The sequence below is a fragment of the Leptonychotes weddellii genome, chromosome 9, assembly GCF_054177405.1.
Source record: "Leptonychotes weddellii isolate Sample4059 chromosome 9, ASM5417740v2, whole genome shotgun sequence".
NCBI classification, from domain to species: domain Eukaryota; kingdom Metazoa; phylum Chordata; class Mammalia; order Carnivora; family Phocidae; genus Leptonychotes; species Leptonychotes weddellii.
In genome coordinates, this window is record NC_138377.1 from 104,340,351 (window position 1) to 104,349,735 (window position 9,385).

The following is a 9,385-nucleotide window of genomic DNA, read 5'->3' on the forward strand; positions in this document are numbered from 1 at the left end:
GTGGGTCCCTGAGCTGTCTGCTTGAGTGCAGGAACAAGGGGGTTGGGGGGGGGGCGGACCAAAGAAGGTTTGAGAACTGGTTCCACCAGCCCTGCTACACTACGGGGTCTTTTGGCCTGTGGATAGGTGAGCCCTGCTGTGTGCAACATGGGCCACATACTGTAAACTGCCATCAGGCCAAGAGTGGTTCCTGGCCTCCTGTTCTTGGTCTTGCTGGCATGTCATAGTGGCCACAGGCATTTGGTGTCACTGTTGTCCCTGAGAAATTCCTTGTGTGGCATTGCTGTGACCCCAGCCCCAGCTTTACACTCTGCTGTGCATGTGCATGCCCAGTGGAGGCACCAGTGCCCGGGTCCCTTTGCTATCCCTCCTCCTTTAATTGGCTTGGATGGAAAGAGGTCCTTGGAGGGACCATAATTTCTCAAAGCAGTAACATCCCAGGCTCAGCACAGGGCACAGGGAAACTTGAAGCTGACACACTGGTCCTAGTGGAGCTGGCACAGGTATAGGACTCTGGGCATTGCCCCCTGACTTACCCGGGCTGCAGTGGGCTAGACCTACTGCTGGTGGGGAGCCTCAGGGACACTGTTCTCATGGGTGAGCAGGTGTAAGGAGCAGGCCCTTCCCAGCCACAGGGAGCCCTGGTTCGTGGGCCCCCCGCCCAGCCACTTTTTTTTTTTTTTTAAGATTATTTATTTATTTATTTGACACAGAGAGAGAGAGAGCACAAGCAGGGGAAGCGGAAGGCAGAGAGAGAGAGAGAAGCAGGTTCTCTGCTGAGCAAGGAGCCTGATGCGGGGCTCGATCAGGACCCTGGGATCATGACCTGAGCCAAAGGCAGCCACTTAACCAACTGAGCCACCCAGGCGCCCCTCACCCCAGCCACTTTTCAAAGATTTTTTTTCCATATACAATTGCATCTACGCAATGAATTTTCCTCTAGCTCCTTACATTAAAAAATAAACTTTTAGAGCAATTAGGAGCAGTTCCTATTGCTCCACAGCTCATTACATTTTAAACTGCCTTTAAAGTGCAGACTTGAAGGCCAGAATTCCTCCCATCGTTTGCATCATGCCGTCATTGTTCCCTTGCTGCATCCTTGGCTAGGATGCAGTCTGTGGTGATTTAAAATATGGCTCTAATGGTCTTTGACATTTTTCCCATCAAGAACCGGAGACTGTGTCCTTCCCTTTGAACCTAGCCCCTGTGATATCTTGACCAATGGAGTATGATGGAAGTGACACATGCCAGTCCTGGGTACAGGGTTGAAGGAACTGGCAGCTTCCAATTCTTGTCTGTTGGGCCCCTGCCACCATGCTGTGAGGAAGTCCAAGAATCAGGGCAGAAGCCACATGGGAGGGCAGGCGATCCCACAACAGAAATGAGTGAGGGCACCTCCCGATACTTCCAGTCCCCGGTCTCAAGTTGCTTCCTGCCCTTTGTGCCACCTTGACTGTACTGGGGCTCAGATGAACTCTTTCCATGGTGCCTGAGTTCCAGACCCACGGCATCTGGGAGCATGATAAAATGGTTATTTTTGCCACGAAACTTGGGGTGGTTTGTTACATAGCAGTAGATAAAGGGCACCCATGTGAGTCTGCATTTGATTTTCCTTTCTCAGGTCACTCTCTCGGCTGGACTAAGAGACAAGAAAGCTGCCCTGGCTCTCTGCCCAGTGTCCCCTCTCTCCTACATCTCTTAGGGGTCAGTGAGGCTGGGCTGAGTTGAACCATCTGTGGGCAGCAGTGGGTGAACAGGAGTGTAGCCTACGCAGTTAGAGCAGGCAAAGGTTGGTGGCCAGAGAGGCCTGCACAGTGGGTGGTCACAGGGACCCCTGAGAGAAGGTAGGATTTCCAAAGGAGAGCTGCAGACAGATTTCCATGTGAAGTGGGGGTGCAGGACTGGGATGGAGATGGCTCTGAGTCACATCTGTCTGTTGAGGGTGAGAAGCCAGGGGCACTTCACTGGATCACCCACAAACACATAAAATATGCACATCCACACATCCATATAAAACCCACCACTACTTATATCATGTAAGCAAACGGATTTTATTACAGGTATTTCAGAATTTATACATCCAAGCACTGTATACTTGAAAAGAGCCACCTTTATTTAGCCTTTATGTCTGATTCCAATGATACTCCTCTTTGCTAAGACCATTTAGAAAGCTCCTATTTTAGAGTTTCCCTCAGGAATTTCCCAAGTCATCCAAGAAAAGTGTGACTCTACGGTTAGATTTTGGTGAAGTCTTCCTGCCCAGCTCAGGATCACCACATCATTTCTGAGACTGTCCCCAATCACTTGTGACTGAAGAAATTCAGAACTTCTCCATGGTACAGCACCAACACCATGAATTATGCTGTAGTTTCCACTAATATTATCTCCACCCAATCCTCATTCTTAACTGCCTGAATTCCTAATTGGACCTGGCTTCAACAAGCAAGAGGATGGGTTAGCAATGACTAAGGAGCCCAGAGATGGAGAGCTTGAAACTTAGTCCAGCATGGAACCCTGCTCTGTGTGGGCTTTGTTGCCATGTGGGTTGGGACATGTGGATGCCAATCCCTGGCAGGGGTGGAATTTCTTCCATAATTTGGGCCACGTGCACTCGCTCCTGGAGCAGGGATAGCTGATCCTACCACAAATATTTAACAGCTACATAAAGAATATTAGGGGCTTTTGCGGGGCGCCTGGGTGGCTCAGTTGGTTAAGCGACTGCCTTCGGCTCAGGTCATGATCCTGGAGTCCCGGGATCGAGTCCCGCATCGGGCTCCCTGCTCGGCAGGGAGTCTGCTTCTCCCTCTGACCCTCCCCCCTCTCATGTGCTCTTTCTCATTCTCTCTCTCTCAAATAAATAAATAAAATCTTTAAAAAAGAAAAAAGAGAATATTATGGGCTTTTGATGAAGAGGAAGAAGGAAGCATGCAGTCAGCCCTGCTGGCCAGGCTGGGTCAGCAGGTGAACGTTAGAAATACAGGCATCCGGCTGAGTCCACAGGTGAACATTAGTAACACAGGCATTAGTAAACTATGTGTTTGGCCATAGTTGCCCTCCTTGTGCTTCATGATCCTCCTTTGGACCTGTCGGCCTGCACACCAAGGCTCCCCAGGTGTGGATATTATTCTGTAAGGATGGCAGTAACCATTGAGGGTGCCTGCACATTCATACTCTGGGCCCCCGTGACACTCTCCTGAATTGCTGTTTCTTGAGGTGTTGGAGGAGGATGCTCAGGCTCAGGGATGAGCGTAGACACGTCAGCATTTCTGCTGTGGTCACAGACTCCACAGTGCCCTGCCCCACGTGGATGGAGTCACCAGGCACAGCACATGTGAGCTGTGTCCACGCATGACGTGCACGGTAATCGAACACGAGGTGTCTGAAATGACGTACTGGACCTTATCTCAGACAACTTGGGCTCCCTAGTGGTTGTGGCCAGCCCTGGGACTGCAGTGTGTCCCTGTTTCCATGTGAGGTTAATATGTCTGTGTATAGTGTATGCTTGTGGTATGTGTGTGTCTCCGTGTAGTTTCTGTTCTGTGTGTGTATTTGTGTGTCTATATGTCTGCCTGTATTTCCTTGTGTGTGTATGCAATTTATGTGTCTGTGTAGTGTGTGTGTCTATGTGTGTACTTATCTGTATCTGTGTTTAGTTTGTGTGTCTGTGTCTGATGCATCTGTGCGTGTGTTTGCGTATCTCTGTGTTGACGTCTCTTTGTGTGTGTTGTATGAGAGAAAGAGTGAGCTTTCCACAAATATGACATTGGCCACAGCCCTAGGCTGGAGAGGGAACAGGCAATGAGAAAATAAGAGGAATGCTGGTCAGGTTTATCAGCAATAGCTGAGAACTCTTCAAATGCAGAAGAGAAAAAAAGGAGGCAAAATAGTCCCTCAGTTTACTTTTTCCGAATTCTTGTTCATAGGGAAAAACCTGTACTGGGCTACCTTCTATCAACTAGACCTTGTAATGGGTACAGCGAGCAGACACTGTCAGCTTTCAGAGAGGGTCTGACCTTTTACCAAGAGCCTTTTTTCTCCATTTCCTGAGTCTCCTGTAGCTCTTGGGGTGAGGGAGCCCCCTCCGCCAAGTCCTGCTGGCCGCCTTGGGTGGGGGGGCGTTGCCCGCGGTGACGCCTGTGGGCGTGGTCAGGCTGGGAGGTGCGGAGGAGGGCTGCCCCGGCCCGCGTCCTGCGCCTGCAGTTTTTCTTACTCGGAGTATTGCTCTCCACTCAGCGTTCCGGAGCTATCAGTTTGGACCTTACAACTTCACTTTTGTTGAGAAAGATCGTCTTCAGGCCAGTGGGGAGAGAGGAGGTGAGGAACTAACCTGTCTGTTCTGGGGAGCAGGTAGGGTTTTAATAATCCCGTGTTCAGTTGTTCCTTTGTGGATCAGGGAAAGTTCGTCGGTGGGAAAATGAGTAGTTGGCATGAGCATAGGGCGCTCACTCCCACACCAAGCATTTTCTGGATTTGATGGGAGCAGCTCACTAAGAGGCAGGTTCCCAGGACAAACTGGGTCCCTCATTCCGGGGTGGGCCATGGGATATTGAGCGGAGTTTGGACGTGTCAGACAGCTAACGTTCTGCTTGAACTGCAGGGCGGCATCTGCTGCCACTGCCGGCTTCACACACGTGAGCGCTAGTCAGGCGTTTCTGTGCAATGGAATGCGCCGGGGGGGGACATTAAATCCCCCAGAGCCTCTTTTTTTTTTTTTTTCTTCACTCTGGCCACACACAGCGGAATAAGTGGATTTAATGTCACTAGCTCCTTCCAAGGACATGGATATTAAGCACAAGCTTCCCTGTGTGCGGACATTTTTGTGTTTACAGACCCAGACCTGGGCCAGGCGCTCAGCAGGTGCCTGGCGTTGCACCACAAAGGACTGGCTGCTTGTGAAGTCCTGCACAGCCAGGGTCTGGGGCACGGCACAGGGTCTGGGGCAGGGTGAGGACAGCCCTCAGACTCTGGGTTTGTGAGCCTTTGAGAGGTCACTGGAGACAAGAGGCAGCTGCACATGATCTAGGCTGCAGAGGGGAGCTTGGGGGGCATTGCCTGTCCATCAGAGAGATCTAAGCCTCTTGGGAAAGGGGAAAGGAGTAGAGCCCTTTAACTCCAGGGTGTGGGGGAGGGGGAGGTTGGGCGGAGGGTTGGGGTGCGGTGGGGAGGAGTTGGGCCTGCCGTGGAGACATGTAAGGCCAGAAAAGGGGAAGGATAAGGTAGAGGCTTAGAGGCTCAGAGGAGGTGGTCTGCAGAGGAGGCGTGAGCCGTTGTGCAGCTCGGCGAGTTTTCCAATCTTTCCTATATACTGGAAATAGAGAAAGAGACTCCACAGACCAGGTCTCTCTGGTTAGCTCCTGTGGGCGGCTGCACCACCTTGGGGGAGGCCCTTTCTTGTGCATCCTGGGGCGCCCCCACCGCATCCTCAGAGAGCGGGCTTCTCTCATACAGTCGCCCACGCACTGGGCACTTGGTGCTACCTGAGCGGCCCAGTCCTGCGCGCGGTGGGGCCCGACTTGGTGGCCTCTCTGGCCTCTCGGTGGTGAGGTTGGTGCTCTGGCCGCACCGCTGTGGTTTCCGTGCCCCCTACCCGATATGCACTGCGAAGCAGGAGGCACGCTTCACGGGAGACGGTAGTGAGGACTTGCCCCAGGGCAAATCTGTTTTTTGAGGGGCAAAGGACAGTTTCAAACTGGTTTGCAGGATGGACGGAAGTCCAAAACAATATAGCAACACAGGAATAAGGGGAACAGCTTGAAGTGCAGGTAGAAGAGACGGCCTCTCCTCGCGTGGGCGCTGGTGGCAGGGCCTGACATAAGAGTGGGTCCTGCCGAGGGCAGGAGGCAGCCCAGGGCGGCCCAGTTCCAGACTGCAGCCAGGGGGGCACCGCCCCTGGAGGCCTCTTGGGCGTGCTTCTGAGCACAACCCACTCGTTACCTTCCCTGCGCACAGCACAGGAAGGGCAACTCTCGTCACAGGATCGGAGACTGCGTAAAACGAGAGCATAAAAGGGCAAACAGTGCTGTTGGGTTGCACGTTCTAGAAACTTCTACCCAAGTTCACATGTTGCAAATCCTATCTGAAGGGATAAACGGTCAGACTGGCCTGGTGTGGGGCAGAGGCATAGCCCGCGCTGTGCTACTCACTGCAGAGACACATCTACCTCTTCGCAGGGCGAGCTGAGAAGGAGGCTGACCCCCGGGCCTGGACTGTACCGGCCCCCTCCCCCCAGGGGCTGTGCCTGTTCCTTTTCTGGCTTAATCAACTAGAACAAGTGCAGTGGACTCAGACCCCTGTGACGCAGCCACGCCCCCACGGACAGCCACGCCCCTGCAGACACAGACCCTACTACAGCCGCGCCCCTACAAACTGAGCCCTTACCTACCTGCCCAGGCAGCCACACCCCTAGACGGCTCTGAACTGACGGCCAAGCTTTGGGCCTGAGTAGTGCTTAACGTGGCAAGGAATACTGGATGACTGGAGTGTTTTGTTAGGACCTTAGACTGTCCGCAGGAGGAAAGCAATAGCTGCGGAGCGATTTCTTTTTAATAAGATTTTCACAGCAGCCAATATATATTTTTCTTTTTCTCTTTTCATTACTGTATAATGTCAACTGATTAAAGAACTTGAAGAAAAGTGTCCTTAAAATTTACGAAGGTACTATATTCCAAACGATGTATATTGTTGCTGCTGATTTATGCACTACTGTAAAACCAACGTGTCGGTCTTCATTCAGTAATTCAGTTTGTTTAATTGGCATGCCTGTACAGGGGACGGCACCGAATCCCCAGGACAGGAGGCAATGCGGTGCGCCAAAAAGACAGTTGTTTAGGTGCAGCTTTCTGGCCTGAGGGGCACCGAGGACAGGTTCCTGGGACCCCTGTCGTACTCGTGCTTCCTGTCCCTCATGCCTCTGCCAACCCATTTGCACCAAACCTGAGCTCTGCTCCATAATGCCAGCAAACTCTACTATGCCTACAAAACCCCAGCCAAGTTCTGCTGTCAAGAGCCATCAGAAGGGCCTGGGGGTGCCCAGGCCTGGCTTTAGCATCTGAGAAGACAACTCACAGATCCCCCCCTTCCCGCTTTGTTACATCCCCTCAATTGTCCGGTCATCCCTCAGGTCAGAGCAACTAACAACAACTGCTGGACCACGTTGAGAAGGGGCCAAAGGCAGAATTCCATTCCCTCCTCAGTAGGGGCAGGTATTGGAGCCTGTGTCTGGTGCCCTGTCCCTGTGCCTGAGCCCTGGCCTCTGGCCATTCTTGTACCCAGACCTGTCCTCCCAATGAGTTCTTCCCCAGGCTGTGGGCACATTTGCAGGAGGAGCAGCAAGGTCAAACCGCATGACCGGAAGCAGGGATGGTGAGCTTCAGCTCTGCCTCTAGGCAAGGCATGGGTAGGGGGTCAAGTCTGTGGCAGGACAGACCAAACCCTTAGCAGGAGGGGCCTAGGTGAGCAGGGCTCTTGCAGGACCTGGAGGGATCCTGGAGGGGAAGCACTGCTACAAGACTGCTGGGGAAGGAAGCAGGGCCAGAGGACACATTCAGGACCAGGTGGGAAGACAGGAGCATTCCATGGGGTTTGAAATGTCAGCCATAATATCTGTATTTTTCTAAAAGTTGGTGGCAATTTGGTCATTTTGGTATGAATCTTGCTCAGAAGGAAAGGACTGGGCTCAGCCATGGTGGAGGCTGGGCTGGCAGAGGGGCACTGCCCCTTTGTTACCACTTAGACCTCACATAGTGGCTACCGCACCTCTGTCCCTGCTCAGGACACAACTGCACCCAGGGTCTCAGGGGTGTAGCCCTTCTTCTGCTGACTGCGGATGTTCTATCCCAGTCTGAGCTCAGCCCAATGCTTAGGGCAGGCTCTGTGGAGTCTTTTTTTTTTTAAGATTGTATTTATTTGACCGAGAGAGACACAGCGAGAGAGGGAACACACGCAGTGGGAGTGGGAGAGGGAGAAGCAGACTTCCTGCTGAGGGAGGAGCCCGATGCTGGGCTCAATCTCAGGACCCTGGGGTCATGACCTGAGCCAAAGGCAGACGCTTAACGACTAAGCCACCCAGGCACCCCTCTGTGGAGTCTTTAGGGGTGAGCCCCAGGCATCTCTCTGCAGGTCAGACATATTGGGCTCAGTGGGGAGAGGCCAGGCTGAGACTGTGGGCCCCAGAAAAGTGCAGCCACAGACTGGGATGCTGGGAGGTGTTCCCAGAGGTTAGTCTGTGGGTAGGATGTTGGGAGAGTCCTCTCAGAGGATGGGCTGTGGCCTGGGATACTGGGGGGCATTCCTAGAGGATGGGTAGTGGGATGGGGTATTGGGGTCCTCAGAGGACAGACTGTGGGCTGCAGTGTTGGAAGGTGTTCCAAGAGAGTGGTCCATGGGCTGGGGTGTTGGGGTCCCACCAGAGGACAGACTGTGGGACTGGAGTGTTCCAGCCACCTGTATGAAAATTAATGGCCAGGTGCAAGCAGCAGGATTTGGGATATGTTTAGAAGAAATGGATGAGAAAGGTAAGAGAAAAAGAGAGACCTCTGGGTGAGCAGAGCCCTTTGTGACCTTGAGAAGGTAGCCAGGAACTGGGCTGAACAAGAGCAGAGGCACTGGGCAGTGCTGAACCAGGGTGCAGAGGACGCTGTGAGTGGGAGACTCAGCTCAGAGCTAGTTGGGTCAAAATATAGACATCTTCAGAGAGTGGCCAGTGTTTAAAGCCAATCCTGAGATCTTCTAGGGATGGTGGGCCTAAGGTGGAGGCTGGGAAGAGTGGAAGGAGCCAGCAAAGGTGAATGAGGAAGAGCTACAGCCTCAGTGAACCCTGAGAAGGCAGGGTTCTAAAAGAGAAGGCAGTGCAGGGAAGGCTGCTGAGAACCTGAGAAAGGGCCAGAGCTTTTTTTTTTTTAATGTTATGTTAATCACCATACATTATATCATTAGTTTTTGATACAGTGTTCCATGATTCATTGTTTGCATATAACACCCAGTGCTCCATGCAAAACGTGCCCTCTTTAATACCCATCACAAGGCTAACCCATCCTCCCACACCTCTCCCCTCTAGAACCCTCAGTTTGTTTTTCAGAGTCCATCGTCTCTCATGGTTCGTCTCCCCCTCCAGTTTCGCACCCTTCATTCTTCCCCTCCTGCTATCATCTTCTCCTTCTTCTCCTTCTTCTTCTTCTTCTTTCTTCTTCTCTTTTTTTTTTTTAACATATATTGTATTATTTGTTTTGGAGGTATACAGGTCTGTAATTCAACAGTCTTGCACATTCACAGAGCTCACCATAGCACATACCCGCCCAATGTCTATCACCCAGCCACCCCATCCCTCCCACCCCCACCACTCCAGCAACCCTCAGTTTGTTTCCTGAGATTAAGAATTCCTCTTATC

The 9,385-nt window shown here is 52.3% G+C and overlaps 1 protein-coding gene across 1 annotated transcript in view; it reads left to right on the plus strand.

Moving 5' to 3' along the window:
- The first annotated feature begins 4,171 nt into the window (after window positions 1-4,171).
- Window positions 4,172-9,385, plus strand: part of OCA2 (OCA2 melanosomal transmembrane protein) — a 305,845-nt gene continuing 300,631 nt past the window's right edge. The window contains exon 1 of the mRNA XM_081831883.1: window positions 4,172-4,314. The gene's annotated coding sequence lies outside the window, so the exon portion shown is untranslated. The remainder of the gene's footprint in view (window positions 4,315-9,385) is intronic.